Here is a 26008-nt window from a genome sequence, read left to right as displayed (position 1 = left end):
GACTAAGGAGAGGTTCAGACCTGAGGCAAGAGCATTTCTAATTTTGAATCACCCCTATTTACAAAAACAGCATGTTATGTACCACATCCCAAAATTCAAATGAGCAAAAAAGTTTCAACTCCAAGATGGAGTAATGTATAGCGATAGCGGGACCTTTGAGGTACTACTACAAATCACTATAAAGATGATATATAAAAAAATTCCTCAAAAATTCTCATATCCAAGTACATATCATATAAAGTTGGAACGATTTTGCTACTTTTACATGTCCAGTTTGTCTCTCAACTTGCAGAGATTGCAAACAAATCCTTACCTTCACAAGAACAAAAAAGATTGAAATCCAAAAAAAAATGCTAAAGTTGAAATAAAGCTGCTCTGTGCTGCATAATGTGGCTAATAAGCAGTTCCTTCAGGTCCAGCGTGTAGTGGGACTCAACATTTATATGATATGTACTTAGAAGTGAGAATTTTTGAGGAAGGGGAAACATATATCCTTTATGCCAAAAAAAGAGAAAATTATCTATTATTGTCTTGGTGTTTTTATTTGTGTTGATTTTTTTTTTTAGTATGTCTTTAATAGCAGCAGGTAGGTATAACAACCAATAATAAACAGTACAATAGTTAATGACAGTATGAAAAAGTACATAATAATACACATCAGGACAAGTCAAGCACTTTTAGCTACTGCTGCCCCACCTCAATTTTCCGTTTTCTTGGAGTATAGTAGACATTTTTAACAAAACCAAACAAAATATTTAACAGAAAACCAAACCCCTTTTCAGAAGAAAAAACAATAAGTTAGCAACAGACACTTTACTATACAACATTATCCTGCAAATAGTGGATTATAATAAAATAATTATATATAGGGATTCAGACTTTTGATTTGTTGATTTTAGGAATTGTTAAACAAATATGACATTTTAATATATATCATCCTTATATTGATTAGTAGTAGCACCTTTAAAATTCCGCTATCTCTAAACATTACTCCATCTTGGAGTTGAAGGCAAGAGCAAATGATTTTGTGTGGCTTCCAGTGTTTGGCCACACTGTTGTGCTGGTACCAGCATTTGTATAATTGACAGCAGGCAGCAGTGATCTGTTCTTTACTGCTCACTGCTTCCATTATGAATTCTTTATTAGGCTGCTATGGGTGGATACTGCTTGTACTGTCTCCCCTTCAATGGTATGAGGAAGTGGTAACTGCAACACAACCCCATTGGGGAGAGGGAATGTTTATATGATACGTTGGGCCAGCAGCAGATTTGCAGTGTACACATTGGGTTTAGCTGATCACCAAAAAGAAAACAATGGGTGTGTTTCTATTTGCTAGTAGTTGTTACAGCTAAATATATGTTATGTTTGCACCCCAAAAACACATTATTAAGTACCCTAAAATATTTACTTAGGGATGGGACCAGGGTTACTGCACGTACCAGCCTTCCACTGTGCTGCCAATGTTTTGGAGTCTGGCTCTGACTGGATTTGATAAAACCAATCAGTACTTCTGTCTCACAGAGATCCAGTAACATTGGACAACTACTACACAGAGAGGGAGCCTGATCTTACTACCATATATTTTAAGAAGTATAGTTATGAGCATGGTAGTTAAATTGTGTTTAGATCAGCTTTAAAAAAATCTATGTACAAGACACCCGTATAAATACTTTACCATTGATAATAAAAACAACAAACTTTCTATTTGGTAGCCAGAAATAATATTTTTATACATAGCTTAGGAACTAGCAATCAGTAGTTTTGTATTATTGGCAAGAAAAATAATTATTTTTTCTAGTAAAAAAAAAAATGTGATTTATTATTGATGACATGATGTGATTTAAGTTATGTGAAGTTTCAGTTTTAATGACAGGTTTATTTTAATGTATTTCCATGTAAGGAATATTTTATACTTGCTTATGGTAACTGTGGAAGACTAAATGAACCTTTAACAGAGGCAGCTCTGTGTCAACCATCTCTTGAATACCTGCATACAGCTATTTTCTCTGTGAGCAGAATAGGTCTGTACTCTGGAGCATCCACATTCCAGGCGGGAGGAACAATTACCCTTTTCTAAGTCAAGCTGCTGGTTATTTTTACCTCACATTATAAAGTCTAACTGTTTACCGTCTCACTTACTGCACATGAGAAAAAAGTGCAGTCTTTAGAAGGGACACCTGAACAAATATATTGGTTGTTTTTCTTTTGTCTTTCCTGGGATGACTGAGCAGAGGTATATGTATATATATATATACATATACACTCATTATTTTAATAGAAGGTTGGTTGATTTGAAAATTGTGCTTGGAAATTAATACTGTAAATACATAAATACTTTTTTTTTAACATAGATAAACACTTAAAATAACTTTTAGGGCAAAGCCAACCCCTACTGGTAATTACTATATCTACATTTTATAGCACATTGGCAGGAACAGTAACCTGAGGTATAGAAATAACTAAAAGAATTAGGAACATAGCACATTTAATTTAATTATCACTCTTTAACTATCAGTAACAATAATGAAATTACACAAATATTATTCATGGCCAGAAAATAAAATGTGAACATGTAACTGTTTCTATATATTGGGGATCAGAGGAGAAAATAAAACTTTATGGTCAGTTCACAAGTGCCCTCCTACACTGTGGGTCACTAAAGAGCCCCCATACATAGTGGTCAGCCGGAAGATTGCCCTTTTTTTTAGTGTACAAAGAAGGCTCCTTAAATTGGTAGTCAGTGGGGAGAATGCCTCTTGCATTAGTGGTCGCCTGGAAGAATGCCCTCTAAATTGGTGGTCAGCTGGAAAAATGTCCTTTACATTGATGGTCAGAACTCTACTTATAATGGTGGTCAGGGGAAGATTGTTCCTTACATTGATGGTCAGTGGGAGGAATACCCCGTACATTGGTGGACATTGGTAGGAAGGCTCATTATATTGGTAGTCAGTAAGAAGAAAACCCCTACTTTTGTGGTAAATGGAAGGATTTCCCCATACTTTGGTGGTCATTGGGAGGAAAACTCCTTACATTGGTGGTTAGTGCTAAGAATGCCCTTTACATTTGTGTTTGATGGGAAAAATGCTCTGTAAATTAGATCCCAGTGAGATGCATACAACCTTTAGAGATTTTTAAAAAGATTATTGTTGTCAGTGGGGATCTATTTAGGAGTCAGATATTGTTCAAGAAAATTATTGCGGAAACATGGAGTTCCATGGAACCCTGGTTCAGAAATATGTGTGTGTTTAATCTCTGGTATTTCCAGAAACAAACCTGCAAAAAGAACTTTTTGACGAAAAATAAAAGGACCAATTCCAGCAGTGCAAAGTAATGTTTATTTTTTCATGTAATTATTCTTTTTTTTTACCATCTTTAATGATTGTTTACCCCAAAATGTTCCATTTCCTAGGACAGCTGTAATAAGTGGATAGTTTTAAAATCACAGTTTACTTCCCACACAGTATATACTCCATACCTCAACATTTCTCCACTAGCACCACCTCATCCTAGCTAATATAAGGAGAAGAAAAAGTAGAAAATTCCAGCAATGGCAGTTCTTAGGTTTCCAATGTGAACTCTCCTTCCTCAATTGAGCTTCTTATTCAAGCTGTTTTTATAGTCTCAGGTAACATTTTATTTAGTTTTGGAAGCTTACTGAAAACATATATCATATATTTGACTTTTAAATGTTATTACTTAATTTGTACCTACTGACAAGGACATTTAGTACTTTTCAGTTAATGAAAAATTTACAGTTGAGAAAAATTGATGGCCTTTTTCAAAGCACACACTTCTGTGGCCATATGCAATAGTGGTTTATCCCTTCATTCTGCCTGTTAACCCTCTTCAACACCATTCAATTATTGTGCTTAAAGTTAACGTGTGTTTTGCCCATGAGGGACCCTACAAGCCCTATAGTATCTAAGCAACAGACCTAGAGACCACCTGTCCCAGCAGTCCAATTACATCTGGTACTCCTTCACTGCTTTTCCAAAAAAAATCACCCTAGAAGCATAGAAAGTAAGCTAAGGACTCCCTCCATCACCATGTGACAACACAAGAACAATCCCTAACACATAGAATTGTCACATTGAGTGGGTTTTGAATGGAGTGTGTGTGGCGAGGGGAGGAAGTGAAAATCCAGGGAACCCCTGTTTATAATTACTGTACTCAATTACTGTACTCAAGCTCATGGCACATAGTGTACACAGTATACAATATCATTGTTTTTTACATGAAACATTTCTAGTCTATTCTTCTCCAAACTACAAATGTATTTGTATTGTGTTTACCAGTGTAAAAAAGTATTTGCACATGCCAGTCATTGGACTTCTCCTAATGTATTATCTTTCCAAACATATCTACAAAATTTGGAGTCTGCTGCTGCACGCATCTGACACCTCCATTGGTGAGGTTTCCAGTTTAGTGTAGATACTTTAAAGCTAACGTTTAAAGCTATTTATTTTTAAATTAATATGTTCTATTTTTTATTAGTTCTTTTATTAGCTTTGGCTCAGCAAGATTAATATTTGTTTGCAATACAGGCAAATCAAGGCTGTTTGTAAGAGCTAGCATGGTGCTGTACATCAAAATTCCTGGAGGGCTAGGTGTTCCAAGGTAGACAGCATGCAGAGTGTCATATGTAAATCCTACATGTGATGCGGGCTACATGAGTTAAAGCCTCTGTTAGTGACAGTGAAGAATACATGTACACAGTGGAAGACTTACACTCTCCACATGTGCTGGTGACATTTCAGAAATGTTGGATCTGTTTCTCTTTTGTTCTGTCCTGGTGCCAATAGACACCAGTACATATAGAGTGAGGGGGACAGATAGCAAAAAAACTTGACAAGGTTCTTACTGTCTGCCTATTAGTTCTCACTTATCTGTTACTGTACATTGAGGCATGAAGAACTCACTACACAGTCTTCTACAGTCAAATATACTGTGAATTCTGCCACAGGAAAATGTGCTCAAAACTTTTGCTAGTGCTTAACGTTTTAGTCTCCAACCCAACATGTTTTTGATGCCCTGGTGCTTCTCTCACTCTATATTATGGCTGAAAAAGCAGCATTTGTAGTATTGTTATATGTCATTCAAAAAATAAATAAATGAAAGTAGATTTTTACTCAAAAGCTACAGTTATTATGGATTTCTAATGCAAAACTAAAACCCATCTAATATAATAGAACACACACACACACAATATATACAACAAACATGTATGTATATTGTGTAAATAATTTTCTTGTAAATTTCTTGTAGCCCTAATGATGGACCCCTGAGGCCTCAGAAAAATAATGAATTTTGAATGTAAGTAAACTTTTTCAAAAAAACAAAAAAATTGGACACAATATGATTAATATGGCACTTCTAACCACCCACCATCCAGTAAAGGCATCTTACGGTAGTCTCTGTGTGTGGTCATGCCTCCCATGCTGTAGAGACACGGTACAGGACACTGCGACTTAATGTAAACCAGCTAACTCATTTTTCACGGTGATCACTTCTATGCTTGTGTTGTTCATGATCAATAGCTAATGTGTGCCTTAGAAGTGTACAGATACCTGTAGGGATATCCACTAAGTGTTAGAGGCTTGACAACTCTGTGTCTGCTGGGGCTGCTGACATCACATCCAAGATGGCAGAGCTCACCAACAGACAAGACTGGATGGCTTTTTGTACACTGAAAGCAATTACAAGTAAATAACTTTATAACACAGTAGTGCAGCACAGAAAATCACCTAAAAAAATTGTGTATGATGAGCTTCTGTTGTCACACGTTGCTCTGCAGTTTGTTGGCATCCATTAAGAATGCATGGCAATGTAGCCACAAATTCGCATGATGCCCATTGCCATGGTTGGATTAACACAGCACATAGTTGCAGAAACCCATGTTTTAACTCAACACTGTAGTGGGAACAACCTCAGCTGCAGAGGAGAATATACTTCCTCATCTCTTGTAAGGAGACTTTCAGCTTTTTCAGAGCCTACCAGGGTTGCTTTAAGCCAGTCTTCTTTAAAATGGTATTATGTATACATACTGTATACCAAAACCTGACAGTAAGATAAAAATTAGCAGCAAAAAACTTATTTTTTTTTAAATATCTATTTTAAATATATAAATTATGTACTGTATAGACGAGTAGCTTCCATGGTTAGACAGGTTTCCAATTCTTTTTGGAAAATTCTTGCTGCCCCATCAAGCTATTCACATGCTTCTGTTGATAAAAGTGACTGTTCAAACCCATGCAGACAAATCACTCTTTAGATGGACTGTTTATACACCTAAGAAGGAGACAGCTGGGGTGTTAAAATTGTCTGTAAACACAGCTAGCACAGCTGAGGAGGTCAACATACCAAACATAGTACACAGCAACCTGGCTGGATACCTTCTTACTAAGCAATCACAAATTTTAAAAGTCTAAACTCCACATATAAAGATTTGTCAGGCTGCAGCAAAAAATTAAAGTCCTTTTATATGCATCCCATATAGTAAATATAAAAATACAGTATATATGAAAACAATACATCAGTTTACAGTGAATGTCTAGAAAACCCTATAAATACAAACAAGTTATTAGATGGGAACACAGGGAAACAATTACTTTCTCCTCTGTCTCATTCCCTATGGAAAGTAATCTGTCACATTCTATTACCCCCAAGGCTTTATGGTATAAAGTACCAAAGCTTAATTCAAATCAGCAGTCATCAACAATACCAGCACAGTATTGCCAGACTATAAAGCGGTGTTTGTTATTTTGCTGCCACATGCTTCAGGATATTTATAATACAAAACACCAGTGATCATTTAAGATACATTAAGCTCTGGCATTTCAGAGGAAGTTAGTGACATTAAATATACAGTAATCATTCAACAGAATAGAAGGCCCGGCAGGAGGTGGTGGCATTGATTCCACAAATACAGTCATACAGGGTTGATTGTAAGAAATGCAAGAGTGGCAGGATTATCACACAGCCACTCCAATTTACATTCCTTTTTTTGTCTGTAGTCAACTTAACTTTTTGTGCATGCACATTCAGTATGCCTAGATATTTCAGATTGTGTTAGAATGTGTAGATTGTACTGAGCAATTTCCCATTGGTCAATTGTTTTTTTTTTTTTAATTAGAGTGGCTGGCTCTGTAGGGCTACCCAATCTGTTTTAAGGTCATCTGTAACAAGACTCTGTTTCAATTGTATTGGGGATTATAAAAATATTGTAGGGATGGTCAATAAAAGTTTAAATCTGTTAGGCAAATACACAGCACTGGAACATGCCCTCCCTCCCCCAGTAAACCTCAAAAACACATCTGCCCATTTACAGCTATTCTATGTGATTGTATGTGTTATTTTATCTATTCATCTATTATACGGAACAGCTTCCTGGGCTTGAACCCTAAAACTGAACCCTTGAAACTGTTTGAGTGACTGACTTTTATTTTTAGCTGTATTTGCAGCTAAATTTACAGCTATTCCCTGTTAGGTCCTACTTATTGTCACAATTGCCTAACTAAGCAAATCTGGCTATTTTGTAAGTAAGTTACTAATTATTATTACAATTATTAATACAATTATTACAATTATTAATTGTAAATGATATACATGAAATCTAAAGATGTTGTCTATAGCAACCAAATGGGAGATGAAGTTTTTCTAATCTGTGTTAAAAATGAAGAGTCTGAGTGGTTGCTATAGACAAAAGCTCCTCACAAATACAATAAACATAATATTGTGAGAAATTTGCCAACTTTATCCTATTATAGATTATACATCCATATTAATGCATCCAAAAAGAATAATTGCTTAGTATCTTTTTTGTTTTCATACAATAGTAATGAAATAGACACTGGATTATAAAAATCCATAAATAATACTTTAAAGTGGAATGATGCTGGTAAATAACAATCATATACAGTTATATATATAATAAAAAATAATATTTGATTAGCTTTTTCCCTATGTTTGTGTATATTATCCTCCATTACATTTCAATCTCTTCTGTATTAAACAGATTATTCACACATTTATCCAGCCACTGCTGAACTACAAGCCCAAGCATTACCTCTATGGGTCAACAAATATAACAGGTTGTAGTTCCACAATATGCACTAACTTACTGAATTAAATTCCTGGGCACATCATTAGATGTATACAACTCAGAGATTAGTCAAGGTTACACACTAATCCAAATCCGTTGTACGTTTCCCTGTAATACAATACAAACAGCCAAATAGCAAATTAGCAAATGCTGCTTGCCAAGAATGAATGATCAAAGCAGATTTAATGAAGTAATGTTTCCAAATGTGTTTAAAGGCTTCCTATCAGAGCCTCACTTGTGCCATGACTTGTGAATGTCTAGCCAAAACAGTAACACCCTGCTGAGAGACTAGTCTGTAACCCTTATCTCCCATACACATCAAATCTCAAAGGTGAATTAAAAAATCTAAAATGTACTATCACATTACATGTTTATTTCAGTGAAAAATGAAATTCCAAAAATATTTTGAAAGTAAAATGTTAACGTGTTTGTACAATTTAAACTAAGCACTACCCAAAATATTGCATATAAAGATTCTATTAAAATAAATTCAGCCAATCTACAAAATGCAATTCAGCAGTAGGAGAGTAAATGAAGTTTCCTTACTGTAATATCCTGTTCACCTTCCTTTTTCTAGTCTTGGTTTGGAGAGTGCTGGGATCTGTTCAGGTTTTTAATTCTGGGAGGTAAAAAAGAGTCCCTCCCATCCTGAAATTGGAACTGCTGCAAGCAGCCTCAAGAACAAATCAAATTAGCATTACAGCTGTCACACTTACACAGGAGTTTTCTAGTTTGGAAATATTAATCTGTCACACTTTGCAGAGGTGGATGGAGAAGGGAGATTCCATAGACTGGCATCCTTTGCTTTCACACACTAGAACACATTAGATCTTGCAAGCGACGCAAGATTTACCTATCTGATAAAACATCCAGTTTTACTAATAATCTCACAGTACCTAATAATATTACTCGCCAAAATAATTTATAGATTGCAACAAAAGGTCTGCCATAATGTTTTATTGAGATATTAATTAAAATTTATTCTGTTTTGCGGTCAAGATCAGACACCAAAGAGGGCAGTCAAACCTGAAGATGTGATGATGTGACCTGACTACCAAAAACAGAACTAAACCTTAAAATAAAAAAACTTCAAGCAGACAGATTTTGTATTGCAGGGCATGCTATGTATTTTCTGTATTTTCAATTAAAAAAAAAAAAATCCTCACAATCAATCCACAAAGATGGCTGCCAGGAATAATGAATTCCCTGGCATGTGGGTGAGATATATCATCTTGGCATGCCCAGTTAAGATGCTCAAATATCTTGAACCCGGAAGAGGACCACATGAAAATGTCATCTGAGCAAAGGGAGGTGAATTTAGTTAAGATGTGTTAGGTAAATTTGTTTTATAGCAGAAAAGACAGACATTCCCTTCTGCAACAGAAAACCTGCATGCTCTCAGTTTTGTTTTTTAGGTTAAACTCCACTGTAATTTCAGTTACTTCTTATCCTGATTTTGGTCAAATAAAACACATACTGTACCAGATGTACCACACACAACATTACATCAAAAGGCTCCTCCCTATGTTGTTGTGTTTGTGGAACAATATGACCACTCTCAGTCATGTGTTACTGTTATATGAAATTTGAAAGCTCAGGTGATTGGGGAAGTGATACACCTGGCCACTGCTTCTTTTGGGGAACATGAATGACCAGAACAGATTTTTCTAAAGTATCACAAAGATTCATATCCTAAAGCCTTGCACAGGCACTAGATTTTAGCCACTCAAAAAAATCATGTGTGATCATTTTGGCTGAAAATCCAGTATTAATTCAACTGTCCCTTGACATTGTTTATGAATTCCCATTAATGGCTGCTATTGTACACTAATGGGGAGGACACAGCGAGGTAGGAGAGTTGTTTTCAGTGACAATAACTGAACATGTTTACAGAGTCTTAGGGTCATATCATGTCAGATGAGCAATTACTTGTCCAGAAAGTTGCAGAATCCAAAAGCAGGGATATGAATGCTATTAGAGAATGTGGAGGCCTCACCTTAGTATTCACTTAGGCAATTAAAAATAAAACCAGGTCTTGGTAATATATTGAAATATTTTTATTTATAATACAACACTTCTCGTGTCCTGAAAAACGATATAATTCTTGCGAACAGGAAATATTCAACAAATAGGAATTATTCGAGGTTTAGAACAGGCATTATTTAAACTGTTTTTTTAAGTTTGTCCCCTTTTCCGCCCTGTCTGTTCGTTAAGTAACATTGTCTCAGATGAATACAACACATCATAGGGAATCTTGGAATTGGTTACACATAATGCATTTTATTGTGTATGGTGTCTTTGCACAGTGTGGTATAAAATATACTCAAAAAAAACTTAATAAAACATGATGTCAGTCTATTGTATTTCAGTGCTGTTGTTACCTATTGGGCAGTTTTTAGTCACTTTGAAGTAAAGCTGTGTTTTCCCCATACAGAACAAAACAATTGGCTTTAAATGGACATTTTATAGACTTTCATTTTTCAAAATGCAACTAGTAGTAGCTGGTTACATATCATGAGCATCCAGCAGCCTTCTTGGATATATGTGATATATGCGCAGCACTATTCCACCTAGGATAGTGTGGAATAAGCACCAAAAAATGTTATAGTAGGCTGGCATTTCATGAATATTTGTTCATGTTGGCATATCCATTCTCTGGTAAGATGGGGCCATTATCTTGGGCCAATTACTTTCTGTGTTTTTATTCTTGATTTCAACTGTGAGACAGGGTTAGGGATACAGCGGGGTGAATCTCACTTTCCAAACACCAAATTTGTGCAGCTTATGTTTGCCTTTCTCAGGTCTTGGTAGTTTTTGGCCCCTTAAGAGCAGTCAACATTAGTCCAATGACACTGCAGTACCAGACATTGTTTAGGTTGGATTGGGATGGTTTGAATATATGACTCTATTAGAGCAATAATAGTCTTTCCCCCTAAGATCCAATGGACTCTTGGACTCCAATGCACTTTCTCTCTCTAGACACTTTTAATTAGATCCTGGAACTTTTGGAGCAGCCACAGGTACCTGGAGGTACTGAAAGGTTGCTCTAGGTGTTTAGGTATGGAGGTCCATGTAACAAACAGGAAAAACTTAGACAGGTTGGAAGCATAAGCTGGCCTGACCAAAAGAACCACTCAGAAATGGAGCAGTGGAAAAAAGAAGCCTACCCGGGGCTGTAAACGAAGTAGTAAAAGCCAACCCTAAATATGCTAGAATTTAAAGTGCGGGATAAGCAAAGCAGGAGAAAAACATCGGCTCAGAGCAAGATGTTGATTTAGTAAAACATTATTACATTATACACTTTATTTTTTTATTATTTTAGTAATTTTTTTTTATTATTGTACTGCCTAAATTACAATTTTTGTCAAATTGGTGGAGGGTTAAGTGCCTCTTCCTATATTCTTACTTTACCTTTAATGTCCACTGCTCTGTTTAGTTTCTGGGGTAACATTTGGTACTTTAGGGGATGGGCATCATTGCTGTTCCTTCACTGTGAAAGTGTTGGTGCTCTAGAAGAAGAGTCCTTAACCTTGTAGTGACCCCAAGTCACAACTTGATGTTTACACAGGGCTCCAATGAAGGGTCATGCCCTTCAGAACACGTTGATATTTAGAAAGGGTAGGGGGGCAGTGACAATGTAGCGGGACCTTTTGTTTTAGCGTTGGGTAAATTTTAAGTTTTCAGTATATCCATAGGTAATAAAGGCAATCAAAATTAAATCAATGGCAGAATGACTGACTCACAGCATGCACTTTAAAAAACAAAGTAATGGCTACTCCTATATTTCTGTTCAAGATAATTGTTTAAAGCACATGGATGTAAATCTATAGGAATGTATACTGAAGTGAACTCACTGCATTGTAAAGCTGCAGTAAATAGCTGTTACTAAATGTCATGATCACTTGAAGGTACCAGGAGGTAAGAAAAGGTTTCCAGCCACAAGTAGGCATAAGCTGATTTTAAAATACAGTAATTATATTCCATACCTTTCTGTTTCTTACCATGATCATAGCAATTAAATGAGAGTTGTCTGATATGAACATGACAGATCATATATGTTTGCAGCACCAAGACAAAACACAGGAAGAGCAGTTTAAGGGGGACACATAATTGGATGAAAAATCCTATGGAAAACTCTTATTGCAATAGTCAGTTTTCTGCAAGAAAAGCTACAATATAAATGTACTGTGTGCACCAGAAGAGACAGTCAATAGATTCAGTACAATTGGTAAATATTTATAAGAATGATTGTTGTAAAAAAAAAACAATTAGACCAGAATGCATGAAGACTGCATAGACACACAAATAAAGGCCTTTCCTCAGTGAACAAAATAATTGGACTGAGAAAATCCAACCCATCTGAATAACTTTTTCTGCATATTTGTTAGGCAAGGGTGTCAACATAGGTCACATAGCACCCCAGAAATGATTAGGTTTCAAGTTTCTGAACCATATATTGGATAGCTTTACATAATAAAATAATTCTATATGCTCTATGGATAACTGAATGTCAGTGCTGTCCCTTTAATTTTCCTTTATTTGCTTGCTCATTGAGTTAGTATTAGGAAGTTGATCATAGATGCTGCTTAATAGGTGTCATTCTCTTTTTGTTGGAAGATTTTTACAGGGGCCATCTATAGGAGTATTGTATAGAAAAACACAGAATTGAGGCTTTTGTCAGGTTGTGGATGCTTTTTTAGACATCCATCACACCAGTCTTCGAAAAAAAATATTTTATTTGTTGGTAGGTTTAAATATTTTCCTAGATGCAAACTTTCCTATATGCAAATGTTTTAAATCACTAACAATGCAATTATGTAGATAAAACTGGATATGCATACCAAATTGTGTAAATGTGCCTATTTGAGCACAAGGAAAATTATGTCTAAAATCTAGATGAACAGGTATGCGCCCCATTATTTGGAAACCATGTTCACAGTAAGTTTGAAAAGGTTATTTATTTCTGTTAGCTCATGATCTACAGGTTTAAATAATTAAAGAGGATCATCTCTTAGAATCAGTTTGCATCATTTCTTAAGAAAGGATTGTAGATGTTGCCTGGACAGCAGAAGTCTGAAAAATTTGTGGTCTTTTTATAAAGCAGTGAATCTGACATTCATCAAACATTCTCTATTAAAAATCAGTCGCTACCATTGAAAACATATGTTACTTGTAAGTGGTAGATCCCCACTACAGGATGTCAACCTAATGGTAAATACTCTTATGCTTTATAGATAAACTTTGATTTCTACAGATATATAAATAGGAGATACATAATTATTTGATCAGTGATTACCTTAATAGCTATTGTTCTAAACAACACCTTGTGACTACATTTGGTACTTATCATAGTCCAATACCATGTGAAGCAGCCTTTAAAGTACATGTAAATTCAGGTAGGTATTACTTAGAGAGGAGGGTAGATCGTTATTCAAGTTTTTATTAGTGTCAGTGACCCTGGTGGAAAGAATATTTTCCCACTGTTTGTCCTGATGACCACAGCATCTAAAATGTTGTCCAAAGCAAGATGTAATGTGATATATTCCAGGAAGGACAATTATTTAGATGTCAAGTACCTATGTATGCACACCTATGCAACATACTTGTAAATGCAGTTATGTGTTGATGCACATTTTTGCCTTGCTTCTTGCTTTTGCAACTGCAAATGCACTGGATAGAGCTATGCTTGTCAGTAGAAAGTTGTATGTCATTTGATTTGCTTCTGCTATTCCAAATTTTCTAGACAAACGTGTTTTGAGATCCTTGGCCCTCACTGTTTTTGACCTTATTTACACTTCTTATTTGGTACCTCACCTTGGTTGAGGTCTTTTTAGCTAATAACCCGTGATATGATTACCACCTAATCCCTAGGTTTTCTCCTTTCTATCTTGACTGGAAGGTGTAGTCACAGACTTCTGGGACATATTACTTAGATGGGAAATCTGAAAATTACATGTTTTACAATTCATTCATATATGTACATGGTGCCTTAAAAAGGACTAGAACATACACAGATAATGTGCAAAGTACAGTTACTAGGGGCAAACAGAATAATTTACAATATGAGAAAATCTCAATAACTGCTATACCTTAAAATTTTGCTTCTTAATTGTGTGCTTATTGACTGCACAGTGGAAAGTCAAAAAGCAATGAGATGCATACAACATCTAGAGCCCATTTTCAGTAGTCTATACACATTACCATGCACATACCTTTTATTTCATGTTGTTTTTAACCCCCTAACCGCTAAGCCCGTAATTTCTCGCACTAAATATTTTTGCTCTTTTGGTTAAGCCCGTATTTTTTCGCCTACACTAAAATCCCCACTTACCTGGTCCCGCTGTGCTAATCCAGCGTCGGCTCCTTGTTCCAGCGTCGGGTCCATGTTCCAGCGTCGTCCTCCAGCGTCGGGTGTCCCTCTCCTTAAAAGAAAAAGCCGGCCGGCTTAGAGGAGAAAGCCAGCTGGCTTTCTTTTCTAAGCCAGCCGGCTTCCTCTCCCTCCTCTCCCTGTCCCTATCCCTGTGCCTCTCCCTATCCAGCGTCGATCGCTGGACAAAAAAAAAAAAAAATACTCACCTTCTCCCTCCGCTCCTCCGGACACGTCTTGTGTCTTCTGTGTTCAGCCGGCGAGTGCAGAGACGATCACCGGGGTTTCCCGGTCGGCGCGGGAGGGAGGCGGGGCGGCAAATTCAAAATTTTGCATTGAGTTCCTTTGTATTGAATACAAAAAAGCTGTATTGAGTTCAATACAAAGAAATCCTTATATAATATATATATAATTGTATTATATATATATTATATAAGCTACTGTACATTACATTTTACACTTTTTTTTTTTTTTAACTTTTTTTAGTTTTTTTTAAAGATTTTTTTTTTTAATGTTTTTTTTATGTTTTATAAAAAAAAATTTAATTATTACATTTATAAAATTTTGGACATATTTTGGTGAGTTATGCGGTAATTCGGTGAATTAGAGCCTACAATCCAAAATAAATTTCCATGCAAAAAATGTAACACTTTTTGCATGGAAGTTTGGAAAGAATTAGAATACCCGGCATTTGCGTACGCGTCCCTCGGCGATTCCTGATGATGCGCGTGCGTGCGCCCGTCGATGAGGGTCGTAGCGGAAAATTCAAATTTTTTGTATTGGATTTAATACAAAGTCCTGTATCCAATCCAATACAAAATAATAGAAAATATATTTATGTGGTTTTGTCTATAGGTATGTGACGGACACTAGGGAGGTGTTTTAGAAAAATATATTACTATACATTATACCGAATTATCGCATTTTCAGTATTTTTCATTTATTTATGTGTTCTTGTTTAAGCTGATTTTTGTGTTTTTCCTTTAATTTTATTAAAAGTTTTTTTTTTTTTTTACATGATTGTGTGTTTCAAACATTTTTTATATTCATGATATCTACTAGAACCCTATTCGGACATATTTCTGTAAGTTACAGGTCTACAATTTAAAAAAAAAATTTCATGAAAACCTGTGACGCTTTTGGAACAGAAATCTAGAAATCAGTGTAACCCTCAGGTGGTTAATTGACTTCTAACTCAAGTCAATACAGAAACTACTACATCCGAATCCTCAAGACACATGTGAAAACACACCTGTTTTAGTGTGCTGCATTAGCATTAGGTAAGGGAGGCTTTTTGGGTGTTCACTTGTGTGTTCCCAAAGAAAATTAATAAATCCTTGTAATGCAAAACAAATGTATGCACCAAAAAATTGGCACTAGAACACATGAAACAAAGAATTGCCCTTAAAGTACAGGCTAATCATAGCTAAAGACACAAAGAGGGTAAAGAAGGTGGGTAGGATAGTACGATATTTCAATAAAGTAAGATATATTAAAAAGCTATTGAGAAGGAAAGGTTAACTGAAAAGGAAAATCTGGAGAGAAAAGGTAATGTTACATAGCCCTGTCATTTTTTTGCCGTCTTCGCTTTTTGTTTGGTAATCCTCTTTCTTAAAAGATTTTTTTTAAAAATACAATTTCTCCTTGCCCTCGATTTCACAGATCTGATGCTTTAGATTTTCTTTTTCCTAAACCTGGTGGAAAATATTCAGCTTCAGCAATGCTTCATTCCTACATTTTGGTAATAATTATATTTAGTTTATATTTATAAATCCAGATGACCTATGGGAAAATACATGTCTTCGTTCATGCACACTTTGCTATTAATATGTCCTTTTAATGAAAATGTAACTACTGTTAGAAATGAATCAGGCTTTGCAAGTAGAATGTATTAAAATAAATGTGGAGTATTAACCTTTTTTTTAGCATATTGACCATGTCCTGAATTTCCTGGTTATTGGCGTCACTGTGTCACCTCAATCGCAAGGGTATTAAGAAAAGAGCAGCTGTCAGTTAGCATTGCCTGCTTCTGTCATAATTGCAGTGTAAACAAATATGCACCTGTTATTTTACCCAATCAGGGTAAACAGCCAGGTACCCCTGATGACCCCTAAATTCATATGCTAAAATTGCATTGGCTCTTAGAAATAACCTGTACTTCCAGGCATGAGAAAACACATGACCTCCTTCATCTCATGATCCAGTACATGCTTCTGAGAAGCCAATACCCAGGCCTGAAATTTGTCTTGTCAGGGTGGAGAAGGAAGGTAATTAGCTCTGAGTAAGCACAAAGCAAACTGACATGCAGGTTCCATTCAGATTTTTTTTCAAGGTTCCAGCAGGTGAACAGGGCTACAAGGAAGCATGGGAGAGGGAAGTATCAGCTGTCTTGGCAATTTTTCAGCTGTTTTATCTTAAAACATGGCATTTAGGGAGTACATACAGTATGACATTAATAAACATCAGGATACCTGAAAGGGTAAGTCTTATAAAATTAGATACCAATAGTCAACAAATTAGTCAATAAATGGGAGGGACATACATTTATTATTGAAAAGAGTTAATGAAAAGAACTTTGCACATGTAATGGCATGTGAGAGGTGCCTGTTTGCTATACCACAAAAATATAAAAGGTAATATTCTTATATATATATATATATAAGATACGTTTTCCTTTTTATTCATATGTTGTTTAATTTAGGATCCAGGCCCAGAGTGTCCTGGAAGGAATGGGTGGTCCAAGCACTCCTCTTTTCTTCCAGGCCAGAAATTGAGAATTGCTCTGGTGCACCTGGTCATTGACAATACAGGCAACTGCCTTTTTATCAGGGGGAAGTGATAGCCTAAGGTCAGGTTGTAAGAGTGTGCAGCCTGTGTGCTTGTAGAGCCTACAAGGTCTCTAGGTCGGTAGGACCAATACCCCTGAATGGCAAAATAGTAAATTAAATAAATAAAAAAAATTAAAAAAATAAATATTATACTGATATATTTTACTTTAAAATACATTTTCATGAAAGACAATGTACTGCTTTTAGACACATGCAAAACAGTTATTTTGTATTGAATGCATTACAAAATAATTTGAAATTCCCACCCTGCCCCCGAAGCAACCCCCGCACACACCAACGTCACTGGGAACTCACCTGTGACTCATCAGAGGCAGGGGACGCAGACCGGAGGAAGCGAGGAGACGGGAAGGATGAAGGAGGATGTCGGTGGACCAGGTAAGGCTCTATTTATTATTGGTTTTCACTATTTTAACTACCCCGAGTGTGACTCGGATCTACCTCTTTCAGCATCTTTTTTTTTTTTTTACCCCGAGTCACACTTGGGGTAACCGCTGGGGAGATTTATTTTCTTAAATTAACTTAATTAACAAATTAACTTACTTTTTTTGTAGGACTCCAGAAAGTTTACCCACTGGCCATCCACATTCCCTTGTCTCATCAGTAACCTGCACTGTCTCAGCTTCAAGCATAGCATCTGCTTTTCATAACTTGTCAAATTCAGGATGGTTTGTGATTTTCAGCATTTTTTATCCTTCCTCAAGTTGTCAAACTATTTATTTAACATTCTCTTTTCCATCAGCATATGTATTTTCTCCATACTGATTTGCTTATTTTTACATGGTCACTAGATGTTATGATTTTTGTGACTTTTTTTATACAAATGCTTTATTTTATGAAGACTGTAGTGTTAGGACTCCTAAAATATTTAGTTGTATTGGGAAGTAGCTACTGTTAAGCCACAAGACTTATATTGGAAAAGACCCAAGATGGTTATAAAAAGTTGTGAGTCCAGTTTACAACACTCAACATCTATTTAACACTTGAAATAGTAGGCAAAAAGAAAACTATAAATGTTTAGTTGTTGGCTTTAGTTTCATTTAATGTCTATATTTTCAAAACAATTAGTTTTATATATGTTATCTGCTATATAGGTAAAATCTAAGTTTTACAAGCATTTATTATATGAGTCCAAGCATGCCGAGTCATACAACATGACAGGTTTCCACTCCACTCCAGAATGCACATTCTCTACATCTAAAAATGTGTATTGAGCCCAGAGACAGGCAGGTAAATGGGATGATATTCCTGTCATTCTTTTTTTTTGTATACACTTCAGCTTGAGCTATTGAGCTTTGTAATCTTACATATTTACATAGTAGGTTAGGTTAAAAAAAGACATACAGTAAGTCCATCAAGTTCAACCACTAGGGAAATCCCTATTCCTAAAGGAGCCAATACCACATTTTTACAGACCTTACAGTAAAGAATCACTCCCTTATCCGGAGCTTAAATGTCTTTTCCTCCAGATGCAAAGAGTGCCCTTTTATTCTTTGTAATGTTCTCAAAGTAAATAATGGGGAAGTGAGTTCTCTATATGGACCATTTATATATTTATACAGGGTGATCATATCCCCCCTTAAATGTCTCTTCTAAAGGGAGAATAGATTCAGTTCAGCTAATCTCTCCTTATAGCTGAGCTCCTCCATTCCTTTTATCAGTTTAGTTGCCCTTCTCTGCACTCCCTCCAATTCCACCGTGTCCTTTTTGTGAACTGGTGCCCAAAACTGGCCTGCATATTCCATATGTGGTCTGACCACTGCTTTGTACAGGGGCAGGATAATGTCCCCATCTCTGCAGTCTATTCCTCTTTTAATACAAGAAAGTACTTTACTAGCCTTAGATTTTGCAGCTTGGCATTGCATGCTGTTATTAGGTCTATGATCTACCAGAACCCCCAGATCCTTTTCCATTTCTGACTCCCCCAAATGTATTCCCCGTAGACAGTATGAAGCTTGCATGTTGTTAGCCCCTAGGTGCATAACTTTACATTTCTCAATACTAAATGCTATTTGGCTGCCCAATCAAACAGTACATGCAGGTCTGCTTGTAGATTATAGAAATCCTGTATGGACCTATTTCCATTACATAGTTTGGTGTCATCTGCAAACACAGAAATGGTACTTTTAATCCCAAACTCTAAATCATTTATAAAGATGATAAACAGAACAGGTCCCAAATCTGAACCCTGGGGAACACCACAAATAACCTTAGACCATTCAGAGTATGAATCATTAATTAAAACTCCCTGGATGCGGTCTTTAAGCCAGTTCTCTATTTACAGATTGACATTTCTAAATCTATTGACCCTAACTTGCATATTAACCGTCTGTGGGGTACGGTGTCAAATGCTTTAGCAACGTTCAAGTACACTATATCTACTGCTATTCCACTGTCTATCTGTTTACTTACTTCCTCATAAAAAGAGAATACATTTGGTTGACAACTTTGGTCTTTCGTGAAGCCATGCTGACTATCAATTATATTATTATTTTCTAGCAGAAACTCCTCTTTGTGGATCTTTATCAAACTCTCTGGGACCTTTCCAACTATGGAGGTTAAACTAACGGGTCTGAAGTTACCTGGTAATGACTTTGCTTCCTTTTTGAAGATAGGAACGGCATTGGCCTTACACCAATCCATCGGTACCATGCCAGCGACTAAAGAGTCTCTACAAATGTGAAAAAATGGCTTTGAAATAACGAAGCTTAGCTATTTGAGCACACATGGATGTAATCCATCGGGTCCTGGTGCTTTGTCAAACCTTAATTTTGCCCAACTGTTTTTCAATCATATCAATTCTGAGCCATTGTGACTGGATTAAGGCAGTGACATTGCTATTATGAATTTGGACCTGAGCTCTGCCATTTTCCTCTGTGTACAGAGCTAAAAAAAGTAAATCTGCCTTTTCTTTATCCCCATTTACCAACCCAGACACATCCTTTAAGTGGCCTACATGCTCAGATCTGATCTTTTGGCTAGTGAAATATTTAAAAAAAATGTAGGGTTTGCCTTACTTTCCTTTGCAATCTGTCTTTCATTTTGAAGTTTTGCACATTTTATCTCCTTTTTACATCTTTTGTTTTTTTCTTTACAGTTTTCAAAAGATGAATGTGATCCTTCATATTTCTATTTTTTTTGGAATCTTCTATTTTTGTGGCAGCAGCAGCTGACTGAAAGACAGAAAAGTAGCATTTTTAGAAGGATTAAACATTTTAGGCTACATGTTTTATTTAAGTCATTTTTATACATAACAAAAGTATGCCCATTTGGGAAATTGAAATTTAGTGGTACAGTTTTATTCTGAGTAATATATTAATACTACTTTTTTTATTAGCAGTGCACATATGGTATATAACATGGATCATATTGTTTAATGTGGAAATTGTAGATATGTATCCTGTATGTGTGTCTGAACATGAACAGCACATTGTGCAGAGTGGGCCAGATTGCAGTATGTCATATCAGCACCATATATAGAGTAGGGCTGTCTGGAGTATGTCATGTGCAGCACAGTGTGCAATGTAGGATAGTTGAAAGAATGTAGTATATGTCATCCCAAAAATGAGGTTGATATTTCATAAAAATGTTTCATAAAAAATCAGTATATTTTACATCCACAACACATTTTAAACAGCAAGAGGATACATACACCCCTCACATCTAACACCCACCTCAGAATTTTTATCACTGGATTGCCAGGAAAATATATCTGCAAATCCTGGCCTTATTTTCATTCACGTATTTCTTTAACATTAAGCTCAATTTAGAGGGTGTGGCTACCAGTCACCTTAACTTCATATTCGGGTTCTCCCCTAATATAAGCATTGGATATAATTTGGTAACACAGCACAGGTTCCTTTTTAAGTGTATATCAAATATTTTTTGTTTTAATTTTTGTATAGAATCAGGAAGAGTTACAAATGGGCCTGTGTCCCATAAGTGGGACATTCCTTTACTTCCTGTCTCAGGCAGGAAGTGAGATTAGATCTTCCCAAGTAAGAGTAATCCTCTCCTAGACAGGGACAGCAATAAAAATTCCAAACTCTATTCTATCCAAACATAGATAATCTTAGTAGGATAAAAAGTAGCTTATACCATGCATGGGGTATGCAACATACAACGAGGAGTTTGAGGAGGTGGTGAACATAGTCTCTTTTTCCCGATGAATTTCCCCTTTTCTGGGTTCTTCAGGGGAAGGGTTTACGATACCTACAGCACAGATTTATTGTGAGTGTTCATTGTGAAACAGTCTACATTGTTTTTTATCCTGTTTGTTTTGCCATTTGGTGACATGACTGTCCTTGACCTATTTGAATTAGGTATATTTCCTGCATTTTAAATTGCCCTTATTTTTTTTCTGTGGTTGGGTGAAGTTTTGTCCTTGGGTTTAGTAGTGGCTTTTGACTATGGTGTCTTTTAGTGATTGTGATCTTCTGTATACAGAATTGTTATCCATGGTTAAAATGTTCCTGTAACCATATGTTGTAGATTGTTTGGGGGTATTTGTCATATTGCATGATTATTTTGTTTTTTGATTTGTCCTTCTTGTGGGATTGTGAAATAGTAACACTTCTCATTCAAGGGGTTGACCCTCAGGTATGTGTTCCTTAAAGGTTTTTGTTTTAGCCCCTTTTCAGGAGTGTTTATAAGATTCATTTATTTGTAGAAATCTTCCTTACTTGTGCAGTTTCTTTTAATTTGAGGTTTTGTCTGTATGTGATACTTTTTATTAGTGATTTTGGGAGAGCACTGGAGGCTTGCAAGAAAGTATTTCATGTTTATAGAGTAGTAAGTCTGACATTCACCAAACATTATCTGCATGTACATGTGTTTTAATGACATTTCTTCACCACCAGTAATTGTTTAGTAATGGAAACATTCACTATTTTAGATAAATCACAAATAAGTCTTAAGTGTGCACCAGAAATTGTAGCTTAAAGAACATTATGCTTTAAGTAGTTTCTAAATATTGAAACACACATAAATTCATAAAAAAAAGAGAGAACTCTCTGAGAATGTTCTATGTGTGTATTTTTATTAGTTACGAAAAATTGACAAACAATGACATATGGCTCATAATGTGGCACCCTTCTCCCTTGCTAAATTAGACAATTGTGCAAAACAACAGTAAAAACAGCTAAGGAAGCAGATCACTAGAGGAAATCTATAATATTAGTATTTAAGATAGTCCAAGAAAGTAGACAAGAGCTAGTTTAAAATGTACATAGTTATGTGGATTAAGAAATGAATTTGATGAAGGGGTAAATGGTGGGAGCAACACATTTCTTGTTTTGAGTGCAGAAAGTACTAAAAAAACAGTAAATATCTTATATTTTTATTATTAATATTATTAATAAACAGGATTTATATGGAGCCAAGATATTACGTAGCACTGTAGATTAAAATGGGGTTGAAAATGACAAATAAATACAGAAAGTGACACTGGAGAAGAGTATCCTGTCCCGAAGAGCTTACAATTTAGTAGGTGGGGGTTTTAACACACAATAGGAAGAGAGATATGTAGTGGTGGGACAAAGTGACGGTTTTAAAAGACAGAAAAGGATGGGTAGGCATGTTTGATAAATGGGTTTTGAGTGCTTATAAACTTGTTTTTATAATATTTTCAAGAAATTCTGCTTTGGATCTTTTTCCATGTTGTCGTTTGGATGTGGGAGCACACATCTAATCAATACAGGTAGTGTGTGTTAAATTTCACAGGGCAGAGTGGCACTCCTCCAGCACAGTGGTTTGTGTGACATCATCACAGACCACAAGACAAACCAGGAGTCTTTAAGTGTCTGAGCCATTAGATGTGATTACTGCTTTTTATATATACCCTACCTAATGTATTATTTATGCAATAGACAGATCAGCTCTATTAATGCTACACAGTGTGCTGGAAGGAATCTTGTATTTCAGTATTTAAAAGCTACCCTCAGATAAATTTTCCTGTTAATGGTTGTGCTAAATATAAATTTGTGACTAGTTTCTGTTTACTGAAAAAAGTAAAGAAGGTGCTGTAACCACTAACAACTTTCCCCACACTAACCATGGCTGCCACTTTGATCAATGAGGATTTGCACTATCTAACATACAGATTTTCTTGTATGGATCTACATTCCATGCAGAAAAAATTAGGTACACATTGTGTCTCATAAATTATATAGCAAATGTATAGATTGTCTTACCAAGGGATGGCAAAGATGTTATAAATTATGTCCAAATTTGGAATTTCCCTTTTTTATCCACTAAATATTTCTGAACATTGGATAGGGCAGCCATCAACAGACAGCTTTTTCAAACTTTGCCCCAATTTTAACTTTCAAGAGATGTAAGAGATGGACTATTTGTTCTATTAAACATGAAGATTTATTGTGCTTGGTACCTCTGAAATGCAAGGACAGATTGACAAAAGAGATGCTGAACTTTTGGCGACGTCCAAGATCTCCAAGAACATAAAGAAAATATATAAAAAAAATGTTACATTCTCCTTAATTTCACACACACTTATTTTTTACCTTCTTTGAGTCAAATGTTGTACTAGTGTAACACTGTCCTCATTGGCTTTTTAACTCTTTAAAGAATACTTGTTAAAAATTTTGATTTAGAAAGAGCATCAGTTTACGACCCAAAAGTGCACTAGATCTTCAAAGAAAGATAGCATTTTGAACATGGAACTGAAAAATGGAAAAAAGAGGTGTGAAGAGGGAGCACTTTAATAAAAAGATATACAAAAACACTCCCCTGATTGGATTTGAGTGGTAAAGAAAAGAAGAGAAAAACATTAGTTATGCAGGTTGTGTTCCCCCACAATGCCAACTAAACACCTACTCCTCAGTGTCTCAGGTGTTATTCTGGTAATTCTGTATTTGGTTGCTGTCATTATTCAACACATTTACCTGCATTTCTATCGCCAAGTCACACAAAGAAAGCAAATTTTTCATATATTGTGTGAGACTATTTGGAAGCAGCTTCCATGTCTTTAGCCAAACCTTCTTTACCAAACTAAATACCAGTACTGACATAAAAGGTACGACTTTCCCACAAGGCAGTGAGAAAGGTTCAACATTTCAGTGTTGTTTTGGGCCAGGTTAAATTTCCTAAATGGTGTTTTCTTTTAAAAATTTTTTAGAGTTGTTGAAGTGGTGTTATGAGACAACATAGTGTCACACATTGAAAGATTTCAGCCACAGTCCCTTAGGAAAGATCCGGAAAAGCTGAAGTCTTTTGTGGCTAGTCTTCTCAGTCTAGTGTGCTGTTAAAAAAATTCAACATTCACAATTGAAAACGGGCCTGGAATGAACAATATAAGGCAGCTTACAGGAAGGCCTGCATGACTAAGAGAACAGTAGATCAGACAAGTTAGAGTTAAAAAGTTGTTTTGGGGTTATTAAGGAGTCAGCTTGTGGATTTGTGGGAAGGTGGAGGTAAGGGTGGGGTTAGAATGATATAAAGTTAGGGGAAAGAGAGGTGAGATCACAAGAAATGTGTTTTTGAAAGTGAACGCTTATCACCTTTCCATTACTGTTTTGCTGAGTGTTGAGTCTTGGGGTTTTCCATTTTGCAGGTTATTGTTGGTGATATTGGTTGATGTCCTTGAGCTCAGTGTTTTTGGTATCAGTATTAGGTTGAGTACTCATTTTTGGTTTGGAATCTCCTAAATGAAGTTGAAAAAACCTTTATTTACGTTTCAGGTAGTCTGTTAGTAATTGTAATATAATTCCCGAACTGAGTGCTAGTATGGCTGGGAGCAGCAATATCATGTTGGTGGAGATCTCAAGTGGGTTGTGAATTCCTTCCAGGATAACAACCTTGAAAGGTTTTAGGAAACACTTAGGGTTGTGTTTCTTACAATTTTGCTATTCAGTTTGATAGGTTATGTTTCTTAGGTATTGTTTTGTATTCTTAGGTTAGATTGTTGTATCAATAATAATTGTTGTTATCAATAATAATATTGTTAATAAAAAAGCCTGCAGGCCATTTAACCAAAAAGGAGTGTGCCTTGTGTGTCTTAGTTGAGCAAGGTATTGTCTGTAGGATTCTGTTATACCGTAGGTATGTTACCTAACATAAATACCTCTTGACTGGTAACATCACAGACCTATATGTAACACCTACAAGGGGCAGTGTTGCTTTCTGTGCCTTTCCTGCACAAGCTTGTGGGCCCTTTAGGCTCAGGGAGCCAATAAGCTGCAGATTCCTACAAGGGAATGGGACACATCACCCCAGCAATGACAGGACGGCCTGCTGATTGGCCTGTACCAACGGCTTAAGCATGTCTGCACTTCAAGGGTTACAGTAAAAGCTCATTTAGGTCTAACAAGAATGTAAAAAGAAAGCTTAATGACTTTATTCTCTTGCTCCTGCAGGGTCCTTGTCAATGTCACCGGTCCTTCTGTCTAAGCTGGACCATGCTGCTGTTGCAGGCAAAGACTTCATCTCCTAAAATGCAGGACTAGTATAAATGTAGGTGTAATTACCCTGCAGTCTCTTCCACCTAATTGCCAAGAAGAGAGTAGCCACCAGGCCTGTCAACCTAAACAATGGGGTCAATCCCGCAACAACAAGCAGACCAGAAGCAAAGTGGCGTATCCTACATCCAAACTTATCAGCATACCACAGTGTGACCTACCTCACATTTGCCTCCATCAAGGCAAGTTCTATAGTGCCTGCACACAGAAAGATGTTCCA

At 36.0% G+C, this 26008-nt stretch overlaps 1 protein-coding gene across 2 annotated transcripts in view; it reads right to left on the bottom strand.

Annotated features, from left to right (window-relative positions):
- Nucleotides 1-8726, bottom strand: part of MATN4 (matrilin 4) — a 48280-nt gene extending 39554 nt beyond the window's left edge. For both annotated transcript variants that reach the window (XM_072413740.1, XM_072413741.1), the window contains exon 1: nt 8648-8726. The gene's annotated coding sequence lies outside the window, so the exon portion shown is untranslated. The remainder of the gene's footprint in view (nt 1-8647) is intronic.
- Nucleotides 8727-26008: the final 17282 nt, after the last annotated feature.

Source organism: Pyxicephalus adspersus, chromosome 6, assembly GCF_032062135.1.
Source record: "Pyxicephalus adspersus chromosome 6, UCB_Pads_2.0, whole genome shotgun sequence".
Classification (NCBI taxonomy): Eukaryota; Metazoa; Chordata; class Amphibia; order Anura; family Pyxicephalidae; genus Pyxicephalus; species Pyxicephalus adspersus.
The sequence above is the reverse complement of the archived record's forward strand: the minus strand, read 5'-3'. Positions and strand labels throughout refer to the sequence as shown.